The 20,017-nt window shown below is 40.9% G+C and overlaps 1 long non-coding RNA gene across 1 annotated transcript; it reads left to right on the forward strand.

Annotated features, from left to right (window-relative positions):
• Positions 1-14,321: 14,321 nt before the first annotated feature.
• On the forward strand, positions 14,322-19,440 carry LOC140223993 (uncharacterized). Its single transcript, XR_011899236.1, has 2 exons — positions 14,322-14,496; positions 19,121-19,440. It is a non-coding gene; the product is annotated as an uncharacterized lncRNA (long non-coding RNA).
• The last annotated feature ends 577 nt before the right edge of the window (positions 19,441-20,017 follow it).

Below are 20,017 nucleotides of genomic sequence, written 5' to 3' on the forward strand. Positions count from 1 at the left end.
TGGCAGGAGTAATTTTTCCGCAGTCTCGTGGATTCTTCTATTGGTAGTCCTGCAGTGAGAGGACCTGCCTCAATCTCCTGCGAAGCTCTAAAGATTAAGGCCGAAGAAAGATCATGCATGTGTCCGAAATTTACCATGCAAGTACTATTCCCTGTGTAAAATTTAGCGAGAAACAAGATGATGCCATTGGTTTTCTCTGAAGCGATCTCCAAAACTTAAAAAAAGCTCTCAAAGTTGAAGCCGTATAGGAGGAGATACCCAACCCACGCTACCTTGAGAGCCCACTTCTATAACTAGTCAAACTCTCCGTGCAAAGATAGGAAGTAAATGCATTTGCAGGGTCGCGGTGGTTTTAGTTTGTGAAGTCCCAAAAAAGTGGCAACCCTGTTAATGTATTCGTTCCCTATCTTTGCATGGAGAGTTTGACTTGATATGAGAGGACTCTCAGGATGGCGTCGGATATCCCCTCCATTACGGCCTCGACTTTGAGAGCTTTTTCTTAGATTTGGAGTTTGTTTCAGAGAAAACCAGTGGCACCATCATGTTTCTCGCGAAATTTTACAGATGTGTACTTAAATCGCAAATTCCTGACACATGAAGAGGTCCATTTGGTGCCAGCCGCAACACAAAGATAGCTATATTTAAAGTTGAAAATGTGTGTTGATCGTCACCCGTTATTCGCGAATCCGCCAATCGCGAGTTCCACGTTGGTATAGTAAAAATTGGAAGAAAGGAAAAGAAGAAGAAAAGTTTAAAAGGAATAAATACAAGTGGCGTGATGATGATATTAATTGTATTCCATTTGATCAGTGTTGAGTGCATATGAGATCATCCTGCTATGGAGTAGATTCTCGAACTTCCGATTGCGTCAGTCGTTTTCTCCGTAAATATTCAAAGCGAAAACATACACTCAACGAGATACTTTAATTCGTACCTCGTCTATAGTGGCCTCGTATAGATATTTCTATACGTAATGTCGAAAAATCGCATACGTTTAATGTAAACCTCCGATGTATAATAATTTCATAAATCGTGCGTTATATGATTTTTAGGCTACGTTTTGCAATTCAGAACAACAAATTCTGGCCCGGTTTAAAAACAACGTGTATGTACCATTAATTTCCTTATGCACATAAGTGTTTTTTCAGATGAGCCGGAATGCACAGTTCCAAATCGCAAAATGCAGTCCAACTATGCCCATGCTGAAATCGGAAATCGCGTATCTCTGCGGAAAAACGTAAAAATCTGCTGCTAATATGTTTTATTTCTTCAATCAGAAAATATCTCATTATAATTCCTCATTAATATTTTTGGATTCATGAGGGAAATTTGCGGGAAATTTGACAGAATACATTCGTTAGTTTTCCTTTAGACATGGAACATGACGACTGTGAAAGCCCGCTGTCACGTGTCTTGATTTGCGACGTTTTGCAGACGGCCTGTAATACTTGAATTGGAACCCTACTCAACGGCAATTCTTATAAACTGCCGTCATTTTTCTTCTCTGTATACGGAGTAAATTCTGCGAAAATTTCAAGGAATGATGTCGATATGCTCTCCTTTTAAAAAACGAAATAGAAGCAAAGATTTTGAGACACCGCAAAAACCGGGATACGTGATTGCGGACTTTCACGATCCATAAGTGGAGAACGTGCAACTTCTCGACAGCAGACAACAGACATCATTTTTTTAGTGTAGTTATTTTAAAAAGGTTTTGTGGCATTAAAACTTGAAGGCTTCAGACTTTAAAAAAAACCACCCTAATAAAATCAAAATAGAATAGACGTGGTAAAATACTTTATGCTTACGTTCTGAACAATCGTGACGGCGTGCACTAACGCGGGACTAACACTGGGACGATTTTAAGCTGACGAGCTCGGCAGGGTCATGAAGAGGCAAAAAAATAAGTTTCTGCGTCAAAAATTAATGTTTTCGCGCGAAACAGTGTAGGACTCTACCCTGCGTCTCTGTTGCACGCAAACGCTCTTGCATAAAAAGGTAGTGCACGGCATTCGTTGATGACATGCGGTGAAAAACATGACGACTGTGAGGGGATTTTTTGGGAAAAAAGACGAAAAGGTAATTTCCATGACTAACATTTTTTTTAGAAGAAACTGCTTCTAGAAAAATCCCGAGTGTCAAATCCACGTACGTAGTGTCTACTTTTACACGCAAAAAAATTGTCGATGCGCTGGTAAAAATTGGCAGTAGAATCTGTGTTCCAAAATACCATAGACCTACAGCCGGCGGTAAGATTTCCAATAGCTTCTATAGCCGGCTAGACAATTTCTTATAGTCTTTTATAGCCGATGGCGATGAAGCAACAGCCAGGCGATAAAGTGTATGCTAAACGTTACTAATTACAGATGCTGGTACTTAGTGAGTTTTTTGACTAACGCTCTCTTTTTGGACCGTAGTATCTTGATTTATTTTGCGAGAAAAGCTCCGTACTCTTGATGGATGCCTGCATGCCATTCCTAATATATTAGAACGCCTTCAGTTTCGTATGATACTGTGCAATACCTCTGGTGTGAAATAGTTGCTTCAAGCGCTGTGGCATCTGCGGCGCGGCAGGCGGGCAGCTAGCGCGAAACGCGCATTGGTGCCTACAAACCTAACAGGGATACTTCACGCGTTGCGCAATGCGTGAAGTATCCCTGTTAGGTTTGTAGGCGCCAGTGCGTCGCCGCTCCGCTTTGTGTTAGGCTCTAATATTTAATCTGGCGGAGTCAGCGTTATTCAACTCATGATTTTGAAATGTTTGCACATCCTGTATGGATTATTCTCATTTTAATTGATGAAAATAAATGTGTTTTAAAGGAAAATATAATGTGTGTTTTGTAAACATTAAGGTAGTTCCGTAAAAAACTTAATGATTTTCAAAGCACACGAATTTTAACACAATTTCTTATAGCCTTTTATAATCGATGGCGAAAAAGCAACAGCCAGGCGATAAAGTGTAAAGCCCGGCGATAGGAACTATAGCCCAGCTGTATAATTTTTTATCGCTTTGTGTAGCCCGGCCGTATGATTTTTCCCACTTCCTACAGCCAGCTATATGATTTTCAATCGCCTTCTTCAGTCGGCTATAAGAATTCCTATGGTATTTTGAAACGCAGCTCTTATCGCCAATTTTTATCAGGGTGCTGACAATGGAACCCTCCGTTCACAGGGCTCCTGCACTTTATTTGTTATATTTACAGAACTTTTCTGCTGTCAGAACAGAAACTAGGTCGTGATTACAGAATGCTCTGTCCACGTAACGGAAACTTCTGTAGGTGTACCAAAGAGAGTGCAGTAGCCCTATGAGCAGAACTTTTTTTCCAGTGTAGTACCTAATGTGCTCAGGATATCGATGATCTAAGTTAAGAATTGCATAGTTCCAATTGCATTGTTGCAAATATTCACTCATCTTTTTTTCAGAACAGAGAACAAAACAACAGTGCTCTGTAGATTTTTTGTTAATTTCCCTTTATGAGCTCAAAATATGTAACAAAATATCTAACTCTGAACGTAGCAGATAAGACTTTTCAATAGTTTTTTTTTTCCTCTGAAAACAACGTCCTCAATACAGCGAACCTCAAACCACCCTGGCCTCGGTTTAGTTTTACAAATTTGAGAGTTTTTGTCTCCGAATATTTGTAGAACTTTCCTCAAACCACCCTGACCTCGGTTTAGTTTTACAAATTTGAGAGTCTTTGTCTCCGAATATTTGTAGAACTTTCCTTTGTAGTCTGGTATCAATAACTCGCGGTTCCTTTTTCCGCCTAAACAGTCACATATTTTACTTCCAAAAAACTGAAGCATGAATACATACATTTTAATGAATATCCTGGGTTCACCGCCGTATTGTGAGAATATTACCAAACACGTCTTTGTCTGATAGTGGACTAAATTTTTATCACTGCGAAGTGAATCTGGCGTTCCCTGTTAAAAACCGCCCATCTCTCCAGGAAAAAATGAAGATGTAATGACATAGCTCTGAGTACATCACTGTCACTGATTTTTCAAACTGCCTAGCGATGTTTTTCGGGTCATAAATTTATGTCGTTTTCGTGCTATCGCATGAAAAATCGTGCCACAGCAGCCTAATGGCAATAAAATTGGGAAGTCGGTCAGAACCACGAAACGTGTGTGTTTGCACAACTGCCGTGATATGGCTCTTGTTTAAACTGAAAAGTGAACATGAGATTGAGATATGCGCATATTTTCATGAGATCGAAAATTGAATTTGTCCTAAGCAGAAGTACAAAAAAAAGAATCAATTGGTTCAAATGAAACCGTACAGGCTTGGCTATTCCCGAAAGTGCGATTCTAGTGAAGAAAGAGTAAATTTGGACTTTACTTTGCCATAAGGATAACTATTAATTTGGGCTCGTCCATAAAAAAAACCTACCTGTATGGGGAAACTAATGGCATACACGTTATTTCTGAATAATATCTCGAGTTAAAAAAGCATTGATTATTTTTAGGCAATTTAAATCAATATTGAAGAGCTTTGACATGCGTAGACGAGTATATCTGGATATTTCTTGTCGCAACTGAAGTACCTTCGTACCTACGTGATCTAAAATTTGAGTTATTCTGATTAAAAAAAGAAGAAAAAATACATGACAGTGCTCTTTATCTTGAGCACACCTCGTTCAGTGTCTTTGCTTTGAATTGGGCAGATCTTAAAAAAATAGGAGTCTTGAAATCGTAATTTTAAGGAACGATATCTGCGAGGGGGTCCACAGTTCTACACAAGACGAACCACCCCAGATGGCTGTATACGTTCGCGATGAACCTTAACATTTTTCGACAAACATTTCATTCTCTGACTTTCAACATTTTCAGAACAAAGGAACTGGGACCGCTGTTAATAGATGATCGCTTCTTCTCTATGCAAGGGCTTATTTTCACCCGAATCGCTTCGTTTTTAAGTATACGAAAGGACAGGCGCATAGTGGATCGTATCAATAGGTGAGGTTGGACAAAATTTGGAAAATTTAAACGCATATAACTCCGTTTAACACAATTTTGAGGTTCTGAAAGTGGTTTCATTGGTTTTCTCGTGAAATTTTCTTTCAAAAGGCTCTTAAAGTTGAAATTGTGACGAAATAAACATCGCAGTTTTAATCAAAAATATCATGTCCGACCTCTCTTATTGACTCATTCCACTGTGAGGCGTAACAGGGTGCCAAATTAATTAAAACCTCCTAGTTATAAACCGCTGAAACGGAGCGACTTTAGAGCAAAAGTTAAATGCTCTCGAGCTACTGAAGAAGAAACGGAATGTAAGCAAGAGAAAATCAGCATAGCTGTAAACATTCAGCGGGAGAAAAAGTTGAAATGTTACAATTGATATCTTTCAAAAGCAGATAGCATTTCACCTAACATGAAAAAATAAATGACTGATATGTACGAGTAAAGTAATCTCCCATGATTCATTTTTGATGAATGGTGCTATCGGCGCCGAATGATACAGAATCAGCTACTCCAAGCTGTGATATACGGTGATTTCAGTTATATTTGATTTAACATCATTTTTGCAGAACGGCAAATAAAGCACTTTGTTGGCATGAAATGACCTGAACTGTTGACACCTTACTCTTCGCGACAATTGGGATTCTGTTCCAGAACTCAAATTCCGATTTGCCGAATCAATTTGGAAAAAAACAATCTCTTTCATGAAGAATATGACATCATGTTGGTGTCGACAACTCTTTTTCGCGTCACAACGCACACATGTAGTATCATATCGATGTCCGAAGTGTGAAACCACATATCTCAATTTGTGATATTACAGACTTCCTGTCATACTTGATTTTTCTTCTGAAAACTTTTCAACCTGATTGCTTGAATCTATCTTTGATTTGTCCTCTTTATTAACAGAATATTATAATAGGGTATAAATTATTAAATAAATTTCAAACTGTAAAGTTGGCTTGAATCCCTTCGAAAAATTAAAGAAGGACCGGAAATTTTGAAACGCCGCAATGTACATACGTGTTTATGCATTTTCGTCATGGATACCGATTTGGCTGCAACCGTCCCACACAAATGGACGTATTCATGCTAAAAGGAACTATGTTACGCAAACCCTTTGCACTTAGTTCCTTTTAGCATAAATACCTTCAAATTAAGTTCACTCTCACTCACCTGAAAGTTTCAGCGTTTGCAGATCTCTACGTCTTTCCCTACGCAAAACACGGATCCATAGCTCACAATAAGAAATGTCAATGGCATTCCGGGTAAACAAGTGAGGGGGGGAGAGGGGGAGAGCTGTCGCAGATGGGGTGGATGCACTTGGAGGAGGAGGGGGTAAAGGAAGAAAATGATAAAATTCACCGAAATTATCACATTTCTGGAACAAGCATATTTCGTGTTGGCGTTAAAAACCTCGTGTGGATCACCCGACTGGGATTATCGGTCTCCCGGTACTGTGCATGGAGCGGGGACCCGTGAAATGGGCTCATGTCGAGAGTCAACACAGCAGAGCGCAATGCGGGGAGGAGCTAGGAGGAGCAGAACAAACAATTCACTAATTACTGATAAGCCGCCGCCGCCGGATCATTTTTTTACGTTTCGTTACTTTTTTCCCCGGCTCTGGAGCACGGTGGGCAATTAGCGTGCATTCATCGGACAACGCCAACGGTGAGACTGGATAATCTCCTGTTTCCAACGCCGCACAGTGGATCGAGTCAATGAGACAGGTCGGACAAAATTTGGAAACTTTAAAAGCGTATAACTCCGTTTATACACAATTTTGAGGTTCTAAAAGTGGTTCCATTGGTTTCCTCGTGAAATTTTCTTCTCAAAGCACCCCTTAAAATTTGAAATGTGATGAAATAAACTTCAAAATTTGCAGTTTTAGTCGCTAAAATGGCATGTTCGACCTCTCTCATGGACTCGATTCATTGTCTGCTGTATTTTCACATATGTATTTGAGTATCCACGGTAAAATGTCTAAAAACACGCATCTCAATTTGTGACGGGTCAGACTTTGTGTCGCATACTTGAGGAGGTCAAAGCCAGATGGGAGTATTGCTAGGTTGCCAAATTTCCCTTGATAATTTAAGCACTCCCTTGAAAAAGGCTGAATGTTTTTGGTTAATTTCTTTGTGATTCAATGAAAATTTCCAGAAAATTTCAATTAAAATAGAAAAATAGCGTTAAAAAATTTGCAACGTCGAAAACAAAGTTACTAGGATATGCAAAAAATGTGCACATTTTACACTTGGTTAGATGGAAAAAATGATGATTTTTAGCACTATCTATCAACAGTGGACGTGAAGAAATTGAGGAGCTTGGAGGACAGGGCGCATGAGTGCAGTTTTTGAAATAATTGAGACTTTCATGAAATCAGCTAAAATTAATTTGAAAGTATATTCGGAGTTAAATTCACAACTAAATTCCAACTTTGAATGAACTTTTAATTCCTTAAAGTGAGTTTTTTCCGCTATGAGGCTCCATGTAATTTTGAAACATTAAGCACGTATTTCTTGAAAAGGCAAAAACGGCACTTATGTGCCTTGTGCTCCAAGCCCCTTAATCGCGAACTCCTCCAGTTCTCTTCCCTTTATTTTATGTTCTCCGAAGGAAAACTGGCGAACTGTATTTCTTGGTCTGTTGTTGATTTTTCCACTTCATATTTAAAATCATTCCTCCAAGTGTACGTCCAAAGAAACCTTTCCGGTTCCCCAAATTTTCTCTTCATGTCAAGTTATGACGTCAACAAATCTACGAGGCGTTAATTTCAATGACATCTCGGTTATCGGCAAGTATTACCTAACATCCGAACAGGTTAGCTGCCTTCGAATTTTTCAGTTATGACCGAATGTTTTATTGCCATTAAGCAACCTTCGATGAATGCTAAAGACCCACATAATGTTGAAAGATGTATAGGCTATGGAGCAGTGCCGTTTCGTAAAAAAATGAATGACTACTAAATGGACCGCGTTTAACAGAGAGGCACCAAGCCCAGGAAAAATATTCACAATTTTCCCGGTAAATTCGGTTGTAATTGAAGGAAATTTGGCAACGCCTGAAGGTTCATACGGCGTTTTTCCTTAGCATGGCATTATTGGTATCAGCCAGGACACGTGGCCATGTGACACGTCTGCCGGTGACGACAGCGCCGCGTCGCACGGTGGATCGAGTCAATAGGAGAGGTCGGACAAAATTTGGCAACTGTTTCGGCTGGCGGTGCCGAAAATAAGCGCGACGCGACGACGATTCTTTCACTACACAACCTCAGTTGGTTGTTAGGTGGTTCATCCCCAGAGAAGTCTCCGATAGGGCATTCCTAGGGACAAGTCCACTAGAAGAATTGTCAAGCAGAAGCAAGAGAAAGAGTGATAGAGAAAATGCATATAAATCGGAGGATAGGAAGAAACTGGAAATGATAGGTTGCCAGAGAATGTAGAAGGAGTGAGATGGCGGGAGAGACGAGGTAGGAGAGAGGTGAAAGAGAGAGACGATGCTGAGCGAATGTAGAAGACTGAGAGAAGGTAAAAGAGAGAGAGAGAGAGAGCACGAATGAACACTTCACTTTAATGATCTCCTGAGCGAATTCGCCCTAGAGTAAAAGTCCTACGGAAATCCGCTGGACGAAGAAAGAAACACTATACTTCCTGTTATTTACCTTTTGCGAATGAGAAAATCCTTGGTTGATTACCGTAGCAAGCTGTGAGACTGGATGAGAGAATCCTTGACATGAGGTGATGAATCCTTTGCATGAGGCGATAAGTCCTTTGCATGAGGCGATAAGTCCTTTGCATGAGGCGATAAGTCCTTTGCATGAGGCGATAAGTCCTTTGCATGAGGCGATAAGTCCTGGTATGATAGCGGAACCACCCGAGCCCAGGGGCGCGCAACCTTAGCACTATCCCCGGGGGAACGGGACTGAAGATACGAAAAGGATATAAAAAACCACGTAATGCGTATGGGTTTTTTGGGTTGCACTTAGCATTTGAGATGACCTACCGATTTAAGTCATGCAACCGCAAGATTCTTAATTAAATAATTTAAAATAAATTATTTAATTGATGCAATCGGTGAAGATGCGCGAAGCGCGATCTCGCGGTGGCGCTCTGAACTGAGCACCGTCCCGTGCCGCGGCAGACTCGGTGCCGGCGGAGGCGGCGGCGGGCGGTGGCCGCGACATCCCCCCCCACTTTGAAGCTTTGGGGTTCAAAGGATGAAACACTGAAACAGGTATGCAAGATGTACGTATTTTTTTTTTTTTTTTTTTTTTTTTAAGAACAGAGAGAGAAAGAAACGATGTTTAGAAGTAAGAGTAAAGAGAGAGAGAGAGAGAGAGAGAGAGAGAAAGTATAAAATTTTGTTCGAGCGAGAGAATTGTTCTAGAATTGACGCCTGAACACACATGCAACACTGCAGAGCACTAATAGATGAGATTTTGAGTGCGGCAGCAGGACTGCGAGTCTGATGTGCCATTGAGTGCAAACTGGTGACAAGGACGACGGCTGCGATTTTTGTCGGAGTGTCTCATTAAGTGGCTTCGAGTACATGAGGTCACTTATGATGTTCGTTACGGCGTAAGTTTGCGAAGACCATAGAGGATCCTTATACCTATTTAGGTAGGTTATGCAATTTGACGTTGGTAGACAGTAGGACACCGCATAACTGGAGTTGTAAATTCCTGCTGTGTGTTATCCAAGATGCGGTAAGGCATTTTTCCAAATGGGAGCTTTGCAGATGGTGATGAAAAGAATCCACTGTTTTGAATTGAATTTTATACAATGTAAGTAAGAATCTGAATTATTAAGAGAAATTGCCCTTTTCAATGTATGGCAGTCGTTGAAGATGTGCGAAACACGTAATCTGAATAGGCACAGCAAAGGAGCTGCATGAAATTCTAACTGAGGAAGAGAATTAGTCAGAGGTATGCGTGATTGTGTGCTGAGTAGAGCTTTCTGAGGCGACTTAGTTGGGTTTTGTGCGAAAGTGTAGGCGGAGTAAATATGCGCTTTGCCACTGGCGTGCGCGAGCATCGCTTCACTTGTAGAAGTGATGTGTAAGAGGCGACAAACTGAGCAGTTTGAGACTTGCGATAGTTTGTCTTGAAATTGTCTCCTTTGTGGAGAAGTGCATTGTGGTGCATTCATTGTCCAGTCATGACTAGGACATGAGGTTGCAACCTCTGAGTATCGAGGCGTTTTTTGGAGTAGGTTTACGGTAGACAGAATTAATGATAAGAGAACAACTAGAATACAGAGTTGAACAAGAGTTGAACGGATGCAGCCTTTGATGACTTTAAACTCGAAATTACTTTGATGTGAAGACATCACATCCGTGGCGGTGGTCCGGCAGGTACCAAAAACTTTGAAGGAACCATTATTAGGTAAGATCATGTTCGCACTAAGTTCAGCAGTTGTTAGTACTTCCGATCTTACGCTGGTCTCCGTAGTTTGTAACAGCGAAGGTACTCTGGTTTCCGCATTAGGTAGCAATTCCGAGGCTCCACAGGTTTCCGGGTTTGAGAGCATTTCCGGTCTTTGTGTGGTCTCCGTGTTCAACAGTATTTTTGAAAAAATTGAGTTTTCTTTTGAAAGATCAAAACTGTTAGATGTAGAAACTATGGTGGATCCATTGTTTTCATGGCTAGTTGGTAAATTTGTTGGCTGTGAGGTTGCTTGATTTTTGTTCCAAAAGTTTTGAACTTTGACTTCCGCTATTTCCGTTTCCGTGCCATAAATTTCATCAGCAGCCCTTGGGGTCACCTGGAAAGCAGGTTTGTCATGCATGATGGGACTTGAGAACGTTGCGCGAAAGTCAGGAACAACAGATGCAAGATGCAATTCTGAGTTTTTGAGTAACTCTGTTTTTAGAGTGATGAAACTTGAAGCAGCGGTTGCTCTAGAGGAGCTGACGTGTTGAATTTGACTTTGAAACGGACGTGCAACTGAAAATTGTCCGTTTTCTAGGTAGTGCGGTTTGAGAAAATGTTCTTCACAGTATTTATTCGTGGCGCTAAGAAATGTAGGCTTAGGTACGTCTTCAACGTTGAGCCATTTCTGCATTATTTGCTCCATCGGCTCTAAGATGGTAAGACAGCTGGTTACCACGGGTGGTTGTTCGATTTCTGTGGGCACGCTTCCCATGATGATGTATCCCAACGTGGATTTGATGGCTGGCGGCAAATTTTGGTAGCGAATGGTGTGAGAGTCTTCGAAAAGATGCGTCCAAACCGAGGCACCGAGGAGTAAGTCTACCTTTCCAGGCTTATGGAAAGTCGGATCAGCCAGCTGTAATTGCATTAGTTTTTCCATGCGTGGCGTGCGAGAAATTTCCGTACACGGAAGATTTGAGGATAATATGTTGGCAACAAGCGCTTTGATGGCATACCGCTTTGCTGGATTCAGCGCGGAGAAAAAACATAACTCTGTCTGAAATTTTGGGCGGACAGCTCCGGGCCCTATCCCTTGTAGAGTCTGAGTACTGTGTTCCTGAGGAAGGTTTAATTTTTGGGCGCAGTGTGGTGTCACCATATTGATCATACTTCCATTGTCCAAAAGTGCTCTTAAAGTGTGGACTTTACCATATTTGTCCTTGACTTTAACTAGCGCCGTGGCGAGTAAGACAGTTTGCGGCGCACTGGTTGTCAGGGCGGAGGAACATATTACAGTTTTAACTGTATTCTCGTTCTGTTGGTCAGGATTTGACTCCGTTTTTGAATTTTGATTTGAATTTTGATCTTGATGCAGTAATGTGTGATGCTTTTGGCCACAATTGTTCTCGCGGCATCTGTTTTCTGAGCCACAATCTTGGTGCGAGTGATGATTTACCGTCAAACAATTTGAACAAACTTTATTTGGTCGGATGTGCTTCCAGCGTTCGCAAACTGGCATGTCCCTAAACTCAGGGCATCTGTACAAAGGATTATGTGGTTCTTGGTCACATATGACACATTTAGAATTTGATTGAGATGAAGTATTGTCTCTACTTTGATGTTGCGCTGCGAGCATGTTTTTAGACTGGCTACTGTAGTAATTAGACCTTTTGGCAGAATTGCCAGAGTTATTGTAATTTGTCGACTTTTCTTGAGGCGTCCTTTCAAGAATCCGTGCTTGTTCTTGGACAAAGCTGACTAAAGCTTTAAAAGATGGAAAGCTTTCACCTCGCACTGTATCCTCGAATTGCAGTCGAGTTTTCGAATCAAGCTTCGTAAGTGCGATATGAAAAAATAAGAAATCTTCTAAATCTGGAATTTTCATTTGTTTCAATGCGTTAATCGCTTCAATGAAGGATTCCAAAAAGAGAGACAAATTCTTTTCGGTTTCTTGCGTAATCGTCTTGAAGTTCAAATTTTCTCGAAGAGAGTCGATCCGAGAGCTCTCTTGTCCTCGAATTTGGTTTCGAGAGCCTCATACAACGCCTCGTAATTTTCCTCAATGGGCAGAATCCCGGAACAAATGGTTTTAGCAGAACCTTCTAAGTGCGTGACTAGATAGTTGATTTTTTCTAATTTAGAAAGAGAATCGTTCGTGTGAACCAATTGATTGAATAATTGATAGAACACTGGCCAATTTTCTCTTTTTCCATCGAATTTTGGAATCTCCAATCTTTTAAGTTTGATTCGGGATTCCGATGAATTTTGTTTTTCGCTTTTTGCAGTTGACGCGGGCGATTTTTCTTTCAGACTAGCCAGCGCGCTAGATATGAGGTTGACCTTATCGTAGAATTCTTGGAGAAGCTCAAAGTTTGGTTCGTAGTCCTCATCGATTTCAAACGAAAGTTCCTGTACCTTTTCAAAGGTTGTCAGAAACTCCTGCTTTATCGTTTCAACTGAACAGACTTTCAGCAGGAAAGTCTTTTTTGCTTCTTGCTCCTCGATTTTAGTGGCCAGTTCAGCGATGTTGTTAATTTCAGAAAAATGAAATTCAACTTTTGCTGTGGAGTATTGTAGCACCCTAGCCTGAGCCTGATTTTGCATCCTTTTCTTCGGCATTTTGAATGCTTAGGTACTTAAGAAACGCAGTGCAGAATTGTGGAACTTATATCCACGCTCGGAGGACCAATGTTTCGGACTCCGAGTGAAGAATTGTGGAACTTATATCCGGCTCGGAGGACCAATGTTTCGGCTGGCGGTGCCGAAAATAAGCGCGACGCGACGACGATTCTTTCACTACACAACCTCAGTTGGTTGTTAGGTGGTTCATCCCCAGAGAAGTCTCCGATAGGGCATTCCTAGGGACAAGTCCACTAGAAGAATTGTCAAGCAGAAGCAAGAGAAAGAGTGATAGAGAAAATGCATATAAATCGGAGGATAGGAAGAAACTGGAAATGATAGGTTGCCAGAGAATGTAGAAGGAGTGAGATGGCGGGAGAGACGAGGTAGGAGAGAGGTGAAAGAGAGAGACGATGCTGAGCGAATGTAGAAGACTGAGAGAAGGTAAAAGAGAGAGAGAGAGAGAGCACGAATGAACACTTCACTTTAATGATCTCCTGAGCGAATTCGCCCTAGAGTAAAAGTCCTACGGAAATCCGCTGGACGAAGAAAGAAACACTATACTTCCTGTTATTTACCTTTTGCGAATGAGAAAATCCTTGGTTGATTACCGTAGCAAGCTGTGAGACTGGATGAGAGAATCCTTGACATGAGGCGATGAATCCTTTGCATGAGGCGATAAGTCCTTTGCATGAGGCGATAAGTCCTTTGCATGAGGCGATAAGTCCTTTGCATGAGGCGATAAGTCCTTTGCATGAGGCGATAAGTCCTGGTATGATAGCGGAACCACCCGAGCCCAGGGGCGCGCAACCTTAGCACTATCCCCGGGGGAACGGGACTGAAGATACGAAAAGGATATAAAAAAACCACGTAATGCGTATGGGTTTTTTGGGTTGCACTTAGCATTTGAGATGACCTACCGATTTAAGTCATGCAACCGCAAGATTCTTAATTAAATAATTTAAAATAAATTATTTAATTGATGCAATCGGTGAAGATGCGCGAAGCGCGATCTCGCGGTGGCGCTCTGAACTGAGCACCGTCCCGTGCCGCGGCAGACTCGGTGCCGGCGGAGGCGGCGGCGGGCGGTGGCCGCGACAGCAACTTTAAAAGCTTATAACTCCGTTTATACAAAATTTTGAGGTTCTAAAAGTGGTTCCATTGGTTTTCTCGTGCAATTTTCTCTAGAGGCATCCCTCAAAATTTAAAATTTGATGAAATAAACGTGGGATTTTACAGTTTTAGTCAAAAATTTCATGTCCGACCTCTCCAATGGACTCGATCCACTGTGCGCCGCCGGCGCGAAAATACATCCTATACGCGCGTCTGTTCTCTCTCGAAATTTCGGAGGAGGGACCATGGTTCCAAGCTATCGATACAGTGATTCCAACTTGACGCTCTGTGCTTCCTGCCTCAAATCGACTGCGTGCGTCTCTGCCTCCAACCTACCCGTAAAATCAATATGTATTATTTGAAGAGGGTTTAATAACTAGAACACCTAAAAAAGCTTCCGCTAAGCCGCCAACCGTAGGTGAGCTGAGGTGAGGTTCAACTCCAACCATCACAGGCTAATCGCAAGCTCTCTCACCACCCAAATTGGACGCATTCTGTGTTAGATTTACGACATTTTTTTACCTGCGGGTTGAGTGATGAAATTGATGGAGAACCCTGGTAAAAATTGGCGATAGGAGCTGCGTTTCAAAATACCATAGGAGTTCTTATGGCCGACTAAAGAAGGCTATAGAAAATCATATAGCTGGCTGTAGAAAGCGGAGCAAATCATATAGCCGGGCTATACGAAGGTATAAAAAAGTATGCAGTCGGGCTATGGTTTCAATCGCCGGGCTTTACACTTTATCGCCATTGGCTATAAAAGGCTATAAGAAATTGTGTAAAAATTCGTGTGCTTTGGAAATCATTAAGTTTTTTACGGTTCTACCTTAATGTTTACAAAACACACATTGTATTTTCCTTAAAAACACATTTTTTTTCATCAATTACAATGAGAATAATCCATACAGAGTGTGCAAACATTTCAAAGTCATGAGTTGAAAAACGCCGACTCCGCAAGATTAAATATTAGAGCCCAACACAAAGCGGAGCGGCGACGCACTGGCGCCTACAAACCTAACATGGATACTTCACGCATTGCGCAATGCGTGAAGTATCACTGTTAGGTTTGTAGGCGCCAATGCGAGTCTCGCGCTATCTGCCCGCCCGCCGCGCCGCAGTGTGCCACGCGCCACGGCGTATGAAGCAACTATTTCACACCAGAGGTATTGCACAGTATCATAAGAAATTGAAGGTGCTCCAACATATTAAGAATGAGAGGCATCCTTCAAAAGTATGGAGCTTTCGTCGCAAAATATATCAAGATAATACGGCACAAAAAGAGAGCGGTAGTCCAAAAACTCACTAAGTCCTAGTATCCGTATTTAGTAACGTTTAGCATAAACTTTATCGTCTGGCTAGTGCTTGGGCGCCATCGGCTATGAAAGGCTATAAGAAATTGTACAGCCGGCTACAGAAGCTATTGGAAATCTTACAGCCGGCTTTAAGTCTATGGTATTTTGGAACACAGATTCTACTGCCAATTTTTACCAGGGAATAATTGATACGCAAAGAATGCACAGGGAGTATGGAGCAATCCTACTGGTTGAAATGAGTGGTTCCTACAGACTAAGGGAGAAAATGATGGAGTAACAGTCGAATCAAACCTCATGGAGCGTTTTGAGTGTGAGTTTTTCAAATCGGTAACTATTCGCATTCTCCGGTATATTTATTGCATATGCGGTAAAATTGAAGGCGCACGTCAAATGGACGATATCGGCCAATAGATTGGCGCACCTGATGCTGGTTCTAGCAAAAAATTTTATGGAGGGTAATAGCTGTAAGTTTATGCGACACAAATGGAAGGATAATTTCTGATGAACGATACCTACCAAGCGGTTGAACACATCGTTCGTTGGTTTAATCAGAGGTCATGGAGCGATACAGGATATTAGTGTATATTTTTAGAATAGGCAACGATTCGCGTTCTCCGGTATGCTTGTTGCCTACGCGGGGAAGAGAGAGAGATGAAAATTGTCTCTGTTACTTATTTATTTGTTTCATTCATTTATATATTTCTTGAATTATGTATTTGGCGAGCGTGCATAAAGGCCGTTGCTGCATCAGCCGAACACAATTCCCTCGAATAACAATAAATTATCTACATTAGCGTTCCTCTGCATGTTTTCATCCTCTCGCCTTCCAGTTTTTCCTTGACGTTATTACTATCCATTATTTATTTCTCCCTTTTCCTCTCTTCGTTTAACCTATTTTTCCTTTTTCTCCATCCATTTTCTACTAATACGGTGATAGCTCTAAGATGAGTCCTAGTCCCTTATTGATTCCTAAAAAAATTCCTGGCACAAATCCTACAATCCAAAAATTCCCTACATTTGATTCCTCGTAAAAACGGGAATATATAAAACGTGATGATATCATCACGTTTTTCACTCAAGTATAAATTTATTCGAGTCCTCGACTGTTTTTTACCGTAATTAGACATGATACCGATACCCTTCCTCGAAAGAAGCATTCGAAAGTCGATTAACTGATTGGGTCGATTGGGGGCGGGGGGGGGGGGGGCCTCTAAATCTCAATGTATTTCGTCAAAAATCCCTGAAACTTGCAATCAATTGAAATAATGCAGGAATCGGCCAGGTATCAATAAAAAAATGAATTAAACTTTAGTTTGTGAGAATGGCGCGATTGATTATTACTAATTGTATTATCTACATTGATTCCACTTTTCCTTATGAAATATATTACAAGTATGATCAATACCAGTACCTTAATTTTTACAGTATTTTTCAAATTTCACAGTTGTTTGAAAAAATATTACGACAATCAGAAACTATGAATTGATCGAGGCGGCAGAAATATTCTGAACAAACGCTACGGAATCACATTAATAATATACGACAAAAACACTTCGTCGAAAGGCCTACACAACCTTATCAAATTCGTGGGTTCGCACCTTTTAAAAAACTTTCATGATCAATATTAATACCTAGCCTCCGACAAAATGGACCACTAGACAAGGTACGAATTTCAGCATTCTGATACATGTTTCTAAACCAAAATTTTACGTAAAAAACGATTCTTACAACGAAAATTACCGAAATCAATACCTTACGAAGATATTTAATGATTCTTAATGCGTGAATTCAAACCACCCGCTCATGAAAACTCAATGCTCTACGTGATTCACATTGAGCGCTAAACGTTATCATGGCAGTCTTGCGATATAAAAATCTGGCAACCTCGATCAATCTTGACACTTTGGCTCAGCTATAGCAAATTGCTAATAGTTTGAACAACACATGGTGGGAAATGAACATTGCTCGATTGAGAAGCTTGCTGAAACCGTTGTAGTGTGCGATTTGACTCACGTAGAGCTTTGAGTTTCTTGTGAGCGGGCAGTTCAAATTCCTCGTAACCAATGTGTAATAAAAACGTTCATATCTTCGTTTGGAGTTGGTTTCAGTAATTTTCGTTGTGTGAATCGTGTTTTACGTAAAATTCTGGTTAAGAAAAATGTATCAGATTGCTTAAATTCGTACCTTGTCTAGTGGTCCATTATGTAATTCTCAAGGATAATATAAGGGAGGTAGGGATATATCCCGACACCAGAAAGTATCGAACTAAGGAAGCGATGAAACAACATTGAACTGACGTCTGACCATTTCGATGATAAGCGATAGAAACACTTTGCTCCTACAATCTACTACAACCTTTAAAAATCAGTATCTACCATTGCAATAAATTGCAATCACATGGGAAAAATATTGTAAATATATCGGTGTGTCGTGCATGTTGTCTATTCGTGGATTGAAGGGGCTTCTTCTTATGGAAATTCATTACAGAGAAATTAAAATAGGTTGCATTTGTTTTGTATTGAAATTGCCTACCTTTCGTATAAAAGGCACACACTTTATCGATCGTTTAAAATCAGCATTTAAGTACCGAATGATATAAAAATATTTCAGTTTCACTGCATTTAATTAGTCTAATATTTTCGCTGCGTTGTGCTACTCGATACATATCTCGTAAAATGTCTAAATGAACAATGAGAAAGAGGGGTGAGAAATGACTGTAGAAGAAGGTTAGGGAAGAACAGAAAACCGCAAAAGAGTAACGACCGACTCTAGCCTGTTGTTCCCCGTCGCAGGATCGGAATATGAAAATATCATTAATTAACATTTAATCGTTGAGAAAAATTCCGGCCGGCTACCAGAGTTGGGCACGGACGATTAGAATGGTGGATCAAGATTTTTATCTCTTACCTTATAGGGCAGGTCATCATGAAAGCCTCGGCTGTTCACTGTTCATGATAAGGAGCTGCGGGGGCCGATCGGGCGAGCGAGGGTTGAGAGGGTGGTCTGCGCCGGGGTCGACGGGACGCAGGCCCCAATCAATGACTGAATGGCACCCGCTCGTAAGGGAGGCGAGTTGCCCGCCACCCCCTCCGGACGTCGCGATTTCGCTCCTGCGCCCCAGAGACGCCCCCGGCCTCGGCGCCACGCGCCTCTCATCCGGACGCCCCGTTCGGCTGTTGAGCGCCGCGTGCTCATCTTCGCACCTCAGAGCCGGAATCGGCCTGTTGCAAACTTTATCTAGAGCAAATATAAATGTTATTTTTCATACAAAATAGCGCACAAATCACGATGAGTCCATCGGGAAAGTCTTGGTAAAAGATATTCGCTTTTTCATACTTCCTACCTTAAACGATACTACGGCACAAATGGAACTGTTTTCAGTACCTTACTTAATTTTTTTTTTTTTTTTTTTTTTTTCATGTCTTATTTTTAAGTGTGTTGCTGTTTACAGCAAATGAACGGCAATGAGCCTGTTGCAAACTTCATCTGGAGCAAAAGTAAGGGTTATTTTTGATGAAAAAAATAGTTCTTGAGGCACGACGAGCACATCGGGAAAGTATGAAATAGAGTACTCCTATCTTCACGATCTGAGTAAAAATATTCGCTTTTTTAAACTTCCTGCCTTAAAAACGATACTATGGCAAAAATGGACCTGTTTTCAGTGCCTTTTTTGATTTTTTTTTTTTGTTATATATACATGTATAAAATGTTTTATTTCTAATTTTTTTTCTGTTTACAGCAAATGGACGGGAATGACCCTGTTGCACACTTCATCTAAGTAGAGCAAAAACAACAGTTATTTTTCATAAAAAATAGCGTACAAATCACGATGAGTGCATCGGGAAAGTCTCGCAGTCTTGGTAAAAATATTCGCTTTTTTAAACTTCCTGCCTCAAAAACGATACTACGGCAAAAATGGACCCGTTTTCAGTACCTTTTTTTTATGAGCCTGTTGCAAACTTCAGCTAGAGGAAGAAGACTAGCTCGACGCGGGAGTAAGTCCGCAATCACATATCTCGTATGCGGTGTCTGAAAATCTCCGCCTCTATGTTTTTTAAAGGAGAACAAATTGACATCATTCCTACTGCAAGAAAAAAAAAATTGAATTTTCTCATCATAAAAATTTTCCCCCAAAAATGTGCAAGGTTTTGATCTCCTTGCTTTCAAATTCTTAAGACTGCAAACTCACGCTATAAATAATCAACACGAATCGATCGAGAAACAAAAAGTAAACCGATCTATGTAATTCGATCGATTCACGGGTTTGCTGATCGATTCGGTAATCCAGGATTGCGCGAAAGGTCTAAGAAAATATATGAGGATTGCGCGAATTTAAAATGCAGTTAATTTAAGGTAGAAATTTGGCAGAATAGGAAACAGTTGGAAAATACCTAAATGCATTTAATGTTAACGCTAGTTTAGGTTAGTTTTTTGATAGGTAAGTCATAAGTAGATGTCTTACCTCCTGATGATAAATGAAGTGAAAAGATTGAATCATGGTCGTGGGTATAAAGTACTTTGCTAACTTTTCTCGGAAAAAAATTTACTCGGGAAAAACGAGACAACGTTAAAATGCTCATACGGCGTCGAAACACAGGCCTTTCGAGCACTGTCATTCGATACCTCGATTATTCTA

Source organism: Bemisia tabaci, chromosome 2, assembly GCF_918797505.1.
Source record: "Bemisia tabaci chromosome 2, PGI_BMITA_v3".
Taxonomy (NCBI): domain Eukaryota; kingdom Metazoa; phylum Arthropoda; class Insecta; order Hemiptera; family Aleyrodidae; genus Bemisia; species Bemisia tabaci.